Here is a 15,432-nt window from a genome sequence, read left to right as displayed (position 1 = left end):
CTCCCGTTTTCTTTTGTTTCATCTCTCACTTTCTGTCTTTATCGTACTCTCCCTTCCTTCTATCCCTCTTCCTCAGAGACAGACTCTCTGTCTCGCTCTGTTTCTTCCTCTGTCTCTTACTCTCTCTCTGTCTCCCTCTCTCTTTCTTCCTCTCTGTATTTTTCTGTTTTCCTCTTTACTCTCTCTCCTTTTCTCTTCGTTTCACTCTCTCTCTGTCCCTCTCTCCCGTTTCTGTTGCCCTGCCTCATTCTCTGTCTGCCTCTCTCTCTTTGTCTACGTCTCTTTGTCTGTCTGTCTCTTTCAATCCATCTATTCTCTCGCTTTTTCTCTCTCACTTTCTCTCTGAATTTCACTCTCTCCCCTTGCTATCGCTCTCACCCGTTCTCTCTGTCTATCCGTCTCGCTCTGTTTAAATCTCTCTCTCTTTCCATCTCTCTTCCCACCTCCCGTCCCCCCGTCTCTCTACATCTGCCAGTTCTTTCTTTTTGCGTGTATTAAACGCCTCTTTGGTTTTTTAACATTTCTCTCCCTCTGCTCGTCTATCCTTTCTTTCTCTTTGTTTATTTTAGACTTCTTAGATCTCTAGACATAATTAAACTGTTTGACGTAAAATCAACTATTCAGAGGTGGAATAATGTGGAGTTTTTAGAGAACGTGACAGTGGGGAGCGCTGCGTAAAAAAACAATCCCAACTTCCCAGCCACGTAAAACTAAAATCAATCTTCTTGTGAAAGCCTGTGACTAGGTGCGGTGATTGATAAGTTCGTGGCCTAAGGTAGAAGCAGTCAAATTTAGAAAACGTAGCACACTTATTTTTCAACATAATCCCCTCCTGCATTTACACACTTCTTACAGCGATCGTGGAGCATAAGGATCAGAAAGTGTCCGCAGCAGAGGTGATTGACAAGTTCGTAGACCTAGACTAGACCTAGACTAGACTTAGACTAGACCTAGACTAGGAGATGAATTATTAACTGCAAACTTTCTGCACCATCACTCAAAGCGTTCACCTGAATGTTCATGTACTGAAAGCTGTAGAATCCTTCTGACAAATGGATCCCTGGAAGTGCATATTACCAGTGCAAGCACACTTAATTGATAAGGCACCTCGGAAAGCTCAGTCACATTTATTATAAAATCTGTTGAAATTGTCCCTGTGGATTCGCTAAATGGTATTAAAACCCCAGGCATGTTCTTCCTGATCTTTCATTCCGAGAGATCGCCTGTAGCACAGGGGGACAGAACACCGGACAGAGAAATTGCCTGCATTGTTGGGTAGGTATCTGAGCGTGGAGAGAATATTGTACATGTTCATTGCTGTTACTGGCGTTCCTGGTGAGTGAGCAGAGCAATTCATGGCAGGTATTTATCTGAGCTAACCAGTCTTATCCTGCTTATGATCATTTAACAAGCTTTCAAAGATGATAATTGTACAGATATCTTTCAGACATATAGATCCTGACTTCACAATATTCTGATATTTCATATTTACTGACAATCGGAAGTAAACATCAGTCTGTCCTCTAATTCATGGGTTCGACTCAAACTTTGTTCCTGCCTTTAATGATACCTTGTCCAGACTTTTACCAGTGCTGGGGACAGGCAGCTCTCCGGAAAGGTGAGACTGGAGGGTTTGAATTTAATTGAATAGAATTAACATTATTTCTTACATCCTTCACGTATATGAAGTTAGGGTTGTATTTTACATTATTTTATAATGGATAGAACAGTTAATTTAACATAGAAATACACTCAACACAGCGTGAGTTAATCAGTGATATGGCCTAGTGGAAGAAGCTGTCCCGGAAACTGTTGGTCCTGGGTTTTACGCTGCAGCACCGTTTTCCGGTTGCTAGCAGCTGAAAGAGATTGTAGTTGGGTGACTCGGGTCCCCAATGATCCTTCGAGCCCTTTTTTCACTCCTGTCTTTGTAAGTGTCCTGCATAATGGGCCGTTCACAACTACAGATGAGCTGTACTGTCCGCACCACTCTCTGCAGAATCGTTTAATTAAGGGATGTACAGTTGTCTTGTTCCCAGTTAAGGTGCTCTCAGTTGTACCCCTGTAAAAAGTTACAAGGACACGGGGGGCCTTTGAGAATTTCGTCAGTCATCGGAGTTGAAAAAGGCGCTGGCATGTACAGACCATATGGGGTTCTCGGTGATGTGGATGCCGAGGAACTTAAAGTTGTTACCTTTGCAACCCCGGATACATTGATGCCAATAGGGTTGGCCCGTCTCCGTTCCTCCTGTCATCCAAAACACGCTGCATTGTTTTTGACCGTGAGGTTGTTTTGCCGACACCACTGGGACAGAGAGATGACTTCTTCACTTTCGTAACCCCGTTATTACTTGAGATTAGGCCAATCAATGTAGTCCCGTCGGCAAAGTTAACTAGCGGGTTAGAGCGACGGATGGAGATACAGTCATGGGACACTGTCTAGTTATCCCAGTGCGAGGAATATTTTCCCGAAAAGATCCTTGTTCCTCGCACTGGGATAACTCTGGACAAATCCCATGACTCTGTCTCCACCCGCCGGCTAATCTGCTAATTAGATATTTAATGGGACCTAGTCCACAGTTGTCGCAGTGTTCGGGACCGGCAGCTTTCGGGCAAGTGTGGCCGGTGGGGTTTAAATGGGGCTTTGTTCAGATTTGTCCCAGTGCTCGGGACCGGCAGTTCTCCGGGATGTGAGGCCGGTGGGGCTTCAATGGGGCTTTGTTCAGATTTGTCCCAGTGTTCGGGACCGGCAGCTCTCCGGGAAGTGAGGCCGGTAGGGTTTCAATGGGGCTTTGTTCAGATTTGTCCCAGTGTTCGGGACCGGCAACTCTCCGGGAAGTGAGGCCGGCGGGGTTTCAATGGGGCTTTGTTCAGATTTGTCCCAGTGCTCGGGACAGGCAGGTCTCCGGGAAGTGAGGCCGGTGGGGTTTCAATGGGGCTTTGTTCAGATTTGTCCCAGTGTTCGGGACAGACAGTTCTCCGGGAATTGAGGCCGGTGGGTTTCAATGGGACTTTGTTCAGTTTTGTCCCAGTGTTCGGGACAGGAAGGTCTCCGGGAATTGAGGCCGGTGGGTTTCAATGGGACTTTGTTCAGTTTTGTCCCAGTGTTCGGGACCGGGAGGTCTCCGGGAAGGTGAGACTGCGAGTGAGTTACATTGTAACGTTCCTTTCTGAGTTATTGATCAGAATGAACCTTTGGTCCTGTGTTTCACGTCTCCCTGTGGACTCCGTCACAGTCGCATTCCACTGCTTGTTGGTCAATAATGGGTCTGATCACCTGAACAAGTGTCCATGAATCTGCTGACCAGAGTAATCGAATGGAACTGTGCTGCAGAATTAATCCATTAACGGAGCCTCTCATTCTCAGGTCACTAAGTTGTTCCTGCTTTTCCCCTGAGACCCGTCAGAAACTGAGGCGCCATTTCGTGCTGAAGAAGGGTCTGGGCTGAAACGAGAGTTTGTTCAGTTCCATGTATGCAGTCTGGCCTGCTGAGATCCTCCAGTACTTTGTGTGTGTTGCTCCCCTCTGTGTCCCTTCCCGGGCCCTTCAGATACGGAGTTTCCAGAGGCCGGGTCAGTCACGGTTAATTCAGTGAAACCGGACCCATCAGTGACTGGAATTCTGATCAGCACCGATCGTTGTTGTTCATGTAGCTCGGTTTTATCGCAAATTTTTGCCCACTCATTGTCTAATCCTCGCTCTGAAGGAGTCAGGGCAGAGACAGTGAGACCCGGGTCTGATGTTAGATCAATAGCCGTTCACACAGGGTCTAGCGTGCAAACTCTCACTATTGATCTTTAAAAACCCGCTCCCGTGTTCATTTCCGGAGAATGTTTTCAGTCATGCCCACTGTCTGTTCTCTCTCTCTCTCCAGTGAATGTCGTGGCGATTATGATCCTGCCCCGGGGAAAGTGCGGCCTCTCTACCTGCACCACTCGCTACCTGGTGGCCATGGCAGCGGCCGATCTACTGACCACTGTCACCCAGGTCATTTGTGTCAGTCAAACCTAAATTCTTAGAAACATAGGAAACATAGAAATATGCAGCACCATACAGGCCGTTCGGCCCGCAACGCTGTGCCGAACATATCCCTGCCTTAGAACTACCCAGCCTTTACCCATAACCCTCTAGTATTCGAAGCTCCAAGCAGCCATCGAGGAGTCTCTTTAATGACTCTACCGTTTCCGCCTCCAACACCGCCGCCTGCAGCCAATTCCACGGACTCAACACACTCTGCGTAAAAAAAACTTATCCCCGATATCTCCTCTGTACCCACTTCCATAGAAACATAGAACACAGCAGCCGGAAATAACAGGCCATTCGGCCTTTCTAGACTGCGCGACATCCTTATTCCACTAGTCACGGTGACCTGCACCCAGACCATAACCCTCTAGACCTCTCGCATCCACGTATCTATCCAAATTATTCTTAAAACTTAAGAGTGAGCCCGCATTTACCACGTCAGATGGCAGCTCGATCCACACTCCCACCACTCTCTGAGTGAAGAAGATCCCCCTAAACCTTTCCTCTTGCACACTAAAGCCATGTCCCCTTGTATTTATCTCTCCTAATTTAAGAGGAAAGAGCCTACTCGCATTTACTCTGGCTATATCCCTCATAATTTTATATCCCTCCACCAAATCTCCCCTCATTCTTCTACTCTCCAAGAAATAAATACCTGACCTGTTCAATCTTTCCCTGTAACTCAACTCCTGAAGACCTGGCAACATCCTAGTTTAATCTCTGCACACTTTCAATCTTACTGATATCCTTCTTGTAGTTTGGTGATCTTAACTGCACAGAATACTCCAAATTTGGCCACACCAATGTCTTATACAGTCTCACCATAACATCCTCACTCCTATACTCAATAAGCAAACACGAGAAAATCTGCAGATGCTTGAAATTCAAACAACACACACAAAATGCTGGTGGAACACAGCAGGCCAGGCAGCATCAAAAAAGGGGAGGCACTGTCGACGTGTCGGGCCGAGGCCCTTCGTCAGGACTAACTGAAAGGAAAGATGGTAAGAGATGAAAGTAGTGGATGGAGGGGGAAATGTGAAATGATAGGAGAAGACCGGAGGGAGTAGGAAGAGCTGGAAAGGTGGTTTGCAAAAGTGATACAGAGCCGGAGAAGGGAAAGGATCATGGGACGGGAGGCCTCGGGAGAAAGAAAGGCTGGGTGGGGGGAGGGTGGGGGGGAGCACCAGAGGAAGATGGAGAACAGGCAGAGTGATGGGCAGAGAGAGAGAGAAAAACAAACAACTAAATATGTCAGGGATGGGGTAAGAAGTGGAGGAGGGGCATTAACGGAAGTGAGAATATTCAATGTTCATGCCATCAGGTTGGAGGCTACCCAGGTGTTGTTCCTCCAACCTGAATGTGGCTTCATCTTGGCAGTAGAGGAGTCCATGGATAGACATATCAGAATGGGAATGGGACGTTGAATTAAAATGTGTGGCCACTGGGAGATCCTGCTTTGTCTGGTGGACCGAGCGTAGGTGTTCAGCGAAACGGTCTCCCAGTCTGCGTCGGGTCTCACCAATATATAAAAGGCCACAGCGGGAGCACCGGACGCATTATACCACACCAGCCGACTTACAGGTGAAGTGTCGCCTCACTTGGAAGGACAATCTGGGGCCCTGAATGGTGGTGAGGGAGGAAGTGTAAGTGCAGGTGTAGCACTTGTTCCACTTACAAGGATAAGTGCCAGGTGGGAGATTGGTGGGAAGTGATGGGGGTACGGGTAGACAAGGGAGTCGCGTTCGTAGCGATCCCTGCGAAAAGTAGAAAGAGGCGGGAGGGAAAGATGTGCTTGGTAGTGGGATCCTGTTGGAGGTGACGGAAGTTACGGAGAATTATACGTTGGACCTGGAGGCTGGTGGGGTGGTAGGTGAGGACAAGGAGAACCCTATCCCGAGTTGGGTGGCATGCGGATGGGGTGAGGACAGAACTACGGGAAATGGGAGAGATGCGTTTGAGAGCAGAGTTGATGGTGGAATAAGGGAAGCCCCTTTGTTTAAAAAAGGAAGACATCTCCTTCGTCCTGGAATGAAAAGCTTCAACCTGAGAGCAGATGGGGCGGAGAAGGAGGAATTGTGAGAAGGGGATAGCATTTTTGCAACAGACAGGGTGGGAAGAGGAATAGTCCAAGTAGCTGTGAGAGCCTGTAGGCTTATAGTAGATATCAGTAGATAAGCGGTCTCCAGAGATGGATACAGAAAGATCAAGAAAGGGGAGGGAATTGTCAGAAATGGACTAGGTAAATTTGCGGGCAGGGTGAAAGTTGGAGACAAAGTTAATGAAATCAACGGGCTCAGCATGCGTGCAGGAGGCAGCGCCAATGCAGTCGTCGATGTAGCGAAGGAAAAGGAGGAGGGCGGATACCCGTATTGACTTGGAACATGGACTGTTCCACAAAGCCAACAAAAAGGCAGGCATAAATGGGACCCATGCGGGTGCCCATGGCTGCACCCTTGGTTTGACGGAAGTTGGAGGAACCAAAGGAGAAATTATTGAGAGTAAGAACTAATTCCGCTGTTAGGAGGAGAGAGGTGGTAGAGGGGAATTGGTTAGGTCTGGAATCCAATAAGAAGCGAAGGGCTTTGATATCGTCCAGGTGGGGGTGGAGGTATATAGGGGCTGGACGTCCATGGTGAAAATAAGGCGGTGGGGGGCAGCGAACTTAAAATCATTGAAAAAAATCAAAGCGTGTGAATTTTCACGAACATAGATGGGAAGAGATTGAACAAGGGGGGATAAGACAGTGTCAAGGTATGCAGAAATGAGTTCGGTGGTGCAGGAGCAAGCTGAGACAATAGGTCTACCTGGACAGGCAGGTTTATGGATCTAGGGTAGGAGGTAGAAACGGGGAGTGCGGGATGTGGGATCTATGAGGTTGGTGGCCCTTGATGGGAGATCGCCAGAGCTGATAAGGTTGGTGAAGGTATATGTCAATGGCCTGGTGCTCCTTAGTGGGGTCATGATCAAGGGGTAAATAAGAGGAGGTTTCAGAGAGTTGTCGCTGTGCCTCGGCCTGGTAGAGATCAATACGTCAACAACAGCTCGCCCCTTATCAGCAGGTTTCAGAGTGAGGTTGGGATTGGAACAGGGTGTGGTGAAGTCGAGACGGTTGATGCTCCGTCGGCAATTAGCAATAAAGAGATCCGCAGCAGGCAGAAGACCAGAGCGGGGTGTCAATGAAGAGGAGGGGGGTTGAAGACGGGAGAAGGGGTCATCGGTGGGGGTAGGAGAGTCCTTGACAAAGAAGTAAGCTCGCAGACGGAACCGGCGGAAGATGAGATCAGCGTCTTGCTGAGGTGTGGGCGAAGAGGGATAAACTTGAGGCCCTTACTGAGGACAGAGCGCTCTGCCTCAGAGAGTTGAAGGTCGGAGGGAATGGTAAAGACCCGACACGGATGAGAGATGGGATCAGAGGCGGGAGGGAGGCTGGTAGTGTCAGTGGAGAGGGAAGGGTTGGGGTGAGAGCAAGATGGAGCAAGAGGGCCCAGCAGCTGACGATGGGATCTGAGGGAGAGGGGATTGCAGAGTGGTGGTAGGGGAAAGGAGATCGGCCTTTAATAAAGCCTGTTTGATTCATAGAAATGATTTTAGTTAAAATATTTTCAGGATGAAGTGATCGAAAATGGTGGAGATGAACAATAATAAAAAACAGTCGATATCTATCGACGCAAGCCCCAGGAAAAGCATCGATGCTGTTATAGCTCCGCCTACGTGAATAATAAAAGAGTAATCTCTATCGCCCTCTCCCGGACATAAATCTCATTACAGTCGACATATATCTCAGTACAGTTAACTTGAAAGGATAGTGTTTTTCCTATAAAACAAAACGACCTTCAATTTGAAAGTAACCTTTATAGCATTAGATAAGGGAATAAAAACACATCTAAAACAATTCTTGAAATATTTGCACAAAAGAACAACAATCGCTGTCTTTGAATTATCCAATCTTACTTTAAAACGTAAAGAAATCCAAACAATTACTTAACAAAAAACTTTTAAAAAGCATGCAGAACAAAATAAATAGCTGGTTCATTTAAATGCTGCAAAGAAAAAAAACCCAGATGTTTCAGAATTATCTGCATTCTTTTAACAGTTCTCCCGCTATATCTTCGAAGTTTAAAACCATCCGAAACAGCCTTTTTCAAAGCTAAGAATATATTTTAAGGTAAAAACTTTCTATAACTATCAAATCTTCCAATCTTCCTAGAATTCGTTTAGATTTTCCGTTAGAGGGGTCGGGATTTCGTCTGGTGCTCTTCGAAGTAGCCATAATTATAACTATTGTGATACAAGTTCGACTGAATAGAGTTAAAATTTCAAAGTTTAAATCGGAAAAGGGAGAGATTAAAGGCGGACAATAAGCAACTAAGTCTTACATGTCCGTAGCGGGAGGCGGAGTCCGGAAAGACTTTGTATTGAATTATGGAAAGTTTTTTTCCAGGGTGGGAGAGTTTAGGATAAAAGGGCATAGCCTCAGGAGAGAGGGGCGGCTTTTCAAAACAGAGATGCGGGGAATCTTTCAGGCAAAGGGTGGTGAATTTGGGGAATTTCTTGCCACATGCCGCTGCAGAGCCCACGGCGTTGGGTGCATTTAAGGCAGACATTGATAATTTCTTGACTGGACATGGCATCAAAGGTTCAGGGGAGAAGGCCGGGAGCTGGGGCTGAGGAGGACGGAAAGGAAGATCAACCGTGAGTGAATGGTGAAGCAGATTCGATGGGCCGGATGGCCTGACTCTGCTTCCATGTCTTATGGCTTTACGGAAATGAGGATTGAACAGGAGACTGCGAGACTTTGTTTGAGTTTCATATTTGGACGGTCGGTGCTGGTACGGGGGGAAACCCACAACGCCGGATTTGTAACCCTTTATTATCTAATGTTATGATTAATGATATTCTCTCTGAGACAGGCACTTAGGTGTGTAAATCACAATATGCAGATGATGGAGCTCTATGGCTTAGAGGCATAAATTGCAATTATACTGTATATTGGATCCAATTAGCAGCTAGTAATTTTGAACAGTCGGCAAATACATGAGAATTTAAGCTTTCAGTCGCTCCTGAACAAGTTCTGTGTTTTATAAAGGTGATTAATAGGCATGCAGTTGATTTGAAATTATATGGTCAAACTCTTCAAGACTTGACAACGGGAAGAATTCCAGGCATGTGGATGGATAATCAGCTGGCATGGAAGCGCCATATCAGAAAATAATAACATTAAATATTCTCAATTGTCTATATGGGTGTTCTGGGGAGCTACATGAATATCATTGTGGACGATGTTCATTTGATCAATTGGATCTGTTCTTGATTATGGCTGTGTGACTTGTAGATCAGCGTCATCTTCAATTTTAAAGTGTTCGGAAGTGTTCTGGCGCAATAAGATGGTCCCCTGTTTCAGCTTTACCAGTTGAAATGAGCCAAGTATAATTGCGGAGATTGCAGTTGATATTAACAAACTGGATTCATTAGACGGGACAAACAAATTACCATCCTGTTGAAGTTGTGTTCGAGGACGGTTGGTAACATCACACAAAGAGCGTTTTCAAGTTTAGGTGGCTGGGATCTTATCGCGCTGTGAAGATAGGATTGTGGGATTACGCAATGTTCCCCAATGTCACGTTCTCTGAAACCCCATCTTGTTCTGCCTCTGACTAGCTGATTTTAGGTCACACAATTTAACAAGTCTGAGAATTCTGCAATGCTCGAGAGTCTGTTGGTTCATCAGTATATTTCGGAAAACTATTATGATATATTAACTGTTGCAGAAGAATCAAAAGATAACAACTGAGAAGTTCCTCTGGCTGTTTCTGTGCCTTAATTACAGGTAACGACAAAGAAGCAACTTAGTAACCATTATATCAGTACATAGAGATGAATTTGTTGCCATCATTTTAGGCTTACACTGGGTGGAGAAAATTGGTCCGTGTAAAGCTCTAATTTATTCACATGCCTTTTCAGTTTTGATGATTCTTAAAGCAGTTTATTCTAGCGGTTTGTGAGGTTTCCTGTTGGAAACCCATTGGCCCACTTCTTTAGAGTTTTATGGGTCTTCTTATGGGTCTCAACCTGCACGGAAAGGTTGAGTTACAAAAGCTGATACAATTCCAGCGGTGGATAAAGAGCTTCCACCCGCAGATCAGAAGCAACGGGGTTGTGGGATTGACAGTTATAGCAAGATTATTGGGAAAATGAGCAGAAAGGAAACACCACTGCATAATGCGTAACTGTTGGCTTAATGGGGGAACGGAGTAAAACAAGAAGGGAAATAATTTTATTCAAAAAAGAAACAGTGAAGTTTTATTTTCTAATTCTCTGCACCACACTCCAGTCCAGTTAATGGCGGGAATGAGACTTTAATTTGGTCTGTCAAACGCCTTTTAACCAAAACCCGCCCCATTTCGTTACATTAGCAAATCATTCAAAGGGAAGGCGGAGAGTACTGTGATTAACATTGGATTAGGCAGTCAGTAATCGACTGGATCCCCGCCGTTTTGTGGGCTGTAAGGTTGATGGGCCGCAAAGGGAATAGATGGACATATGCACAGACCAATTGCCGGACAGCGTTTCGGTGCAGGTCTTTGACTGTCATCTGGTAGGTCCAATGCGGTACTGAGTCTCCAGGACGGTGCCTTGCCCCTCACCATACACATACTATCCTCACGTTCCAGAGCTGCTGGTCGATGCGACAATCTGCAATAACACTTGGCTGCAATAACACCTGGGTGATCAGGGGGTAAATGTGAGGAGATGGAACCCTCACTGCAACCGCCCTTGGGTTGTGCTCAGGACGCGGCTTTATTAATGAACTGCTGCACCGAGGTCACCGGATATTTCACCGCGCTGATCACCTGCTCCCTGAATTTCGACTGAGTCACCGCGTAAATAAATGTGTTCGTGCAGCAACTGAAATTCCTCAGCAAAAAACCGACGTAGATGAAGATCCATTCAGAATCATTGAATCGGAATCCTTTTCCTGAGACCTGATAATATATGACATTTACAAAATGTGTCATCCACAGGAGGATGAAGCTGCCGGAGATCGTGAAGAGTAAAATCATAGACCTCCTCCTGCTCTCCATCTCTGGGTCACTGCGGTTCTCCCCCTTGCTCTGACCCTTCAGCCGCTTACGGACCCGACTGGCCACTAAAATGTTTCTGACTGTCACAGCGTTGAGCAGTAGGATCCCAGCGAAAGGGAGGAACGGAGTTAAAACCGTATCGAGCCAGTCATATCCCACCCACCAGGGGTCAGTGAAATAATTGTCCTTGGGAATACAGAGCCACGGTACATTGCCGATGATCACTCCGGGTTCCCATGTGAAGTATCGGGGAACGTTTCTCAGACAGGACAGTACACCGGTTGTTGTCAGAACCACAGCCGCAGTTTTCCCGGTGCAATATTTTGTTTTCAGTTTCTGACAGCAAATGGCGACAAACCGGTCAAAGGTGAAAGCGACGGTGAACCAGACAGAACAGTGTGTGGCTGTGAAGCCCAGTACATCGATAACACTGCACACAGGGGTGATGTCCAGAAAACTCCACGGGAAGTAAAAAAATCTGATTTGAGCCAAAATGACCTCGGTGACAATGGTCAGTAGATCGGCCGCTGCCATGGCCACCAGGTAGCGGGTGGTGCAGGTAGAGAGGCCGCACTTGCCCCGGGACAGGATCACAATCGCCACTACATTCACTGGAGAGAGAGAGGGAGAGAAACAGATACTGGGAATTACTTGACACATTCTCCGGGAATTAACACCGGATAAAGATGTCCAGAGATTTCCAGCTAAAGATGTCTCTGAACGGCTGCTAATCCAGCACCAGACACGGGTCACACTATCTCTGAACAGTTTTCTTCAGTGTGGAGATAAATCAATGTGTGGCGAAATCAATCGTCGGCGATATAAACTAGCTGAATGAGCAACAACGATTGCTGCTGATCCCGATTCCAGTAGCTGATGGGGCCGGTTTCACTGATTTAACCGTGACTGACCAGGACTCTGGAAAATCAGCATCTGATGTTTCAAGATGAGATACAGAAGGGAGAAACACACTGAAAACACTGGAACCAGTATTAGCAAAGAGAAACTGAGAGGCTCAGTTGACGGATTAATTCTACACCGCAGATCAATTCGATAACACACATGAGCAGATCCCTGGACACCGGATCGGGTGATCAGACCAAATTATTGACCAAAAGGCAGCGGGATGCGATTGTGATAGACTCCACAGGGAGACGCGAAACACAGCACCAGGGGCTCTCTTTGATCAATAACTCAGAAACAGTGAACCTGAAAATGAACCCCCCCCCCCCCCGCCCCGTCACACCTTCTCGGAGAGCTACCTGTCCTCAGCACTGCGACAAATCTGGACAAGGTGTCATTAAAGGCAAGAACAGCGTTTGAGTCGATCAGATGAGTTAGAGGAGAGACAGCGGTTTAGCTCGCTTTGTCACTGAATATGAAAAATCGGAAACTGGAATTGACAGGATCTATGTCTCTGACGGATATTTGCACAATGATCATCAAGTTGAAAGATTGTAAAATGATCAGGAATAGGTTCACAGCGGTAACAAACAGAAATTCCAAACATGAATCTCTCTTCTCACTCACCGGGAACTCCAACAACGACAATGAACACGTACATTAATTTCTGCACACTCCTGTACATTTCCAACAATGCAGACATTTTCTCTGTCCAGTGATTTGGCCCCCCTGTGTTACACGCGATCTCGGAATGAAATGCTGAGGCAGCACATGCCTCGGGTTTTTAATACAATTCAGTGACTCCACAGGGACAGATATAAAAGTAAAGATTTTAAATTATTCACAAATCGATTACATCAGACAGGTGAAATTCCCGCGGTGACGGATCGCGATTAAACTATGCAATTAATATGAAGACCATTGGGAGCTAATTTGTCCTAATTCATGTGACTGAACCGTCCGAGTTATATTATCAATTAAATATGCTTCCAGTGTAAATATGCACTTCAAAGTAGCCATTTATCATTTCGCCGGCTGGTGTTGTCGTGGGATAAGCGCCGGACTTCGGAGCGAAGGTTCCGGAGTTCGAATCGAGCCGGCTCCAAAAAAACCTTTGTGTGTCTGTGTGGGGTAGACCGACTGTCTCTGCTTGACCCTGCCGGACTATACGCGTGTCCATCTCCAATTCACTTTATCCCGTTGGTTTAGTTCCTTCTCATCTGTCTCCCCAAACTACACAGTTCCAACACCTCAAAAAATGGCTGCCTGGATATTAAAAAAGACAAGGGCATAATTCAATTTGCATTTATTAGTGGTGTATGTACAAATGAAATAACTTCGAGACTTGTCGCAGCTGCAAATCAGGAGGCACCCCTACATGCACATTAAATTGTCACAGTGCAAGAATCATTTCAAACAGTTTACAAATAGGTTGCCTCCATTTAAAACATAGCACGAACAAAGGTCAAAGTTGAAATTACATTTTTAATAAAGTATGGATAAACGTAAAAACCTTGAAATCCGACACACCTCCAGATTCCCCGGCTCACCCAGTTTAGTGTTCACCCCCAAATCCACCAACACACCCCTTTGTGCAAATCTGTCAGCAACCAGAAATCTGTGCACACCAGAAAACCCTCAATGATCCTTCAAATCAGTGTCCACCCCAAAGCATCCGACACCACGGAATCCTTGTGCACTCACACATTCGTTGACACACCCCTGAAGCTGAGCACATCCGCAAAGCTGGATGCTCCGCCAAATCCGTCCGCACCACTGGCAAACCCCGAAATATGCCGACATCCTCATTTATCTGACCAAACAATAACATGTATCATCCCGTCCTGGTGACGTCTGACCTACCAATCCCCCGCAATATTGTCACAGTGTGTCCCCAGAAAATCTTTTTCGCAATCTTCACCACTTTCCTCACCACGGCTTCTGCCCTTTTATACTTAATAAGGCTACTGGGACACTGATACTTCTTCACTTTCCTAAACGCCTTGTCCCACTCCCTAAACGCCTCTGCACACTCCTCAGTCCACAGTGATACAACCTTTCTCCTATTAATTCCGTTTGTAATGGGAATCACTTCCATCGCAGTTTGCTGAATAACGTGACATAACCTTTCATTGTAAAAATACACATCTTCGTCAACATTCTGCAGCAGTTGTAGAACTACTATGAATATTAAATCTCGTACCCGTTCAGACACACAAGTTGAAAAACTGTTCTTTAATCAAACCATTGCCATCATTCCACAAACAACCCCTCAGTGAACTGGGTTAAAATCTCAGCAGCAGACAACTTTTCGTCAGCGAGAACAAAATATACTTTCTCACAACTCAGTAGAAAGTTTTCCAAAAGCGTTGTAAACCATAATCAGGTTTATACAACTACCTGCTGAATCAAATATTTCTACAGCAAATCCCACATACGGTTCATTCACATTCACAACACTACACCCTGCCTCCTTCCTTATAAAACTGTCAGCACTACCTCTCTATCAGATGACCAATCACGCCAAACGACAACATAATCCTGCACAGAAAAACTTAACACTGAAAATAATGTCTTTTCCTGAATACTCAAAACATCAGGTGCTTCTGACAAATGAGAAACAGACTTCCTAATGTGTTGACAATGAAAAATCAGGCTGGGATAAACTAGGATGCAGATATTAAGGTCTCAGAAAAGCGCTGATCGATTTTATTCTGTTATTTAAGAAGGGGGTGGATATTCCTGGAAAATATAGACACGTGAGGGGTAGACACTTTTCTGAAGAAGATTCTTAGGGATTGGATGTAGAGTTCTCAAACTCCTCACACATCAACATACTCATCGTCTCCTGCAGAGTGTGATAGTCTGTTTCCCGACGGCACTTCCGGCCGGCACCAGGACCATCCCTCCCGTCCATGTACCTGTCCAAGTGTCTCAATGGAACCTCATTTCTCCACTTCCACTTGCGTCTCATTCCACACTCACACTGTCCTCTCAGTAAAGAAGTTCCCTCACATTTTACCCTTAAACCCTTTTACTTTTACCCCGAACTTATGACCACTTATTCAGGCCTCTCCCAACCTGAGAGGGAATTGCCTTAGCTTCGGTGCGACAAAACCCTTTGAATTTTTCTCTCTACCTCGGGCCCTCAACTCCTGGAAACATCATTATGAATGTTCGCTCCAATCGTTCAAGGTTTTTGATGTGTCGATGGGTGACTCTGGTTAGATGCACGGAGCTTAGAAAAATAGAGGACTATGGGTAAGCCTAGGCTCTTCCGTTGTCAGGGCAGGTTCAGCACAGCTATGTGGGCCGAAGGACCTGTATTGTCCTGTTTTCTATGATCCAAACTGCACACAATACTCCAGGATTTTCCTCAGTAACGTCCGTTACAACTTCAACATAACATTGCAATTCGTG

Source organism: Hypanus sabinus (genome assembly GCF_030144855.1).
Source record: "Hypanus sabinus isolate sHypSab1 chromosome X2 unlocalized genomic scaffold, sHypSab1.hap1 SUPER_X2_unloc_9, whole genome shotgun sequence".
Lineage (NCBI taxonomy): Eukaryota > Metazoa > Chordata > Chondrichthyes > Myliobatiformes > Dasyatidae > Hypanus > Hypanus sabinus.
The sequence above is the reverse complement of the archived record's forward strand: the minus strand, read 5'-3'. Positions refer to the sequence as shown.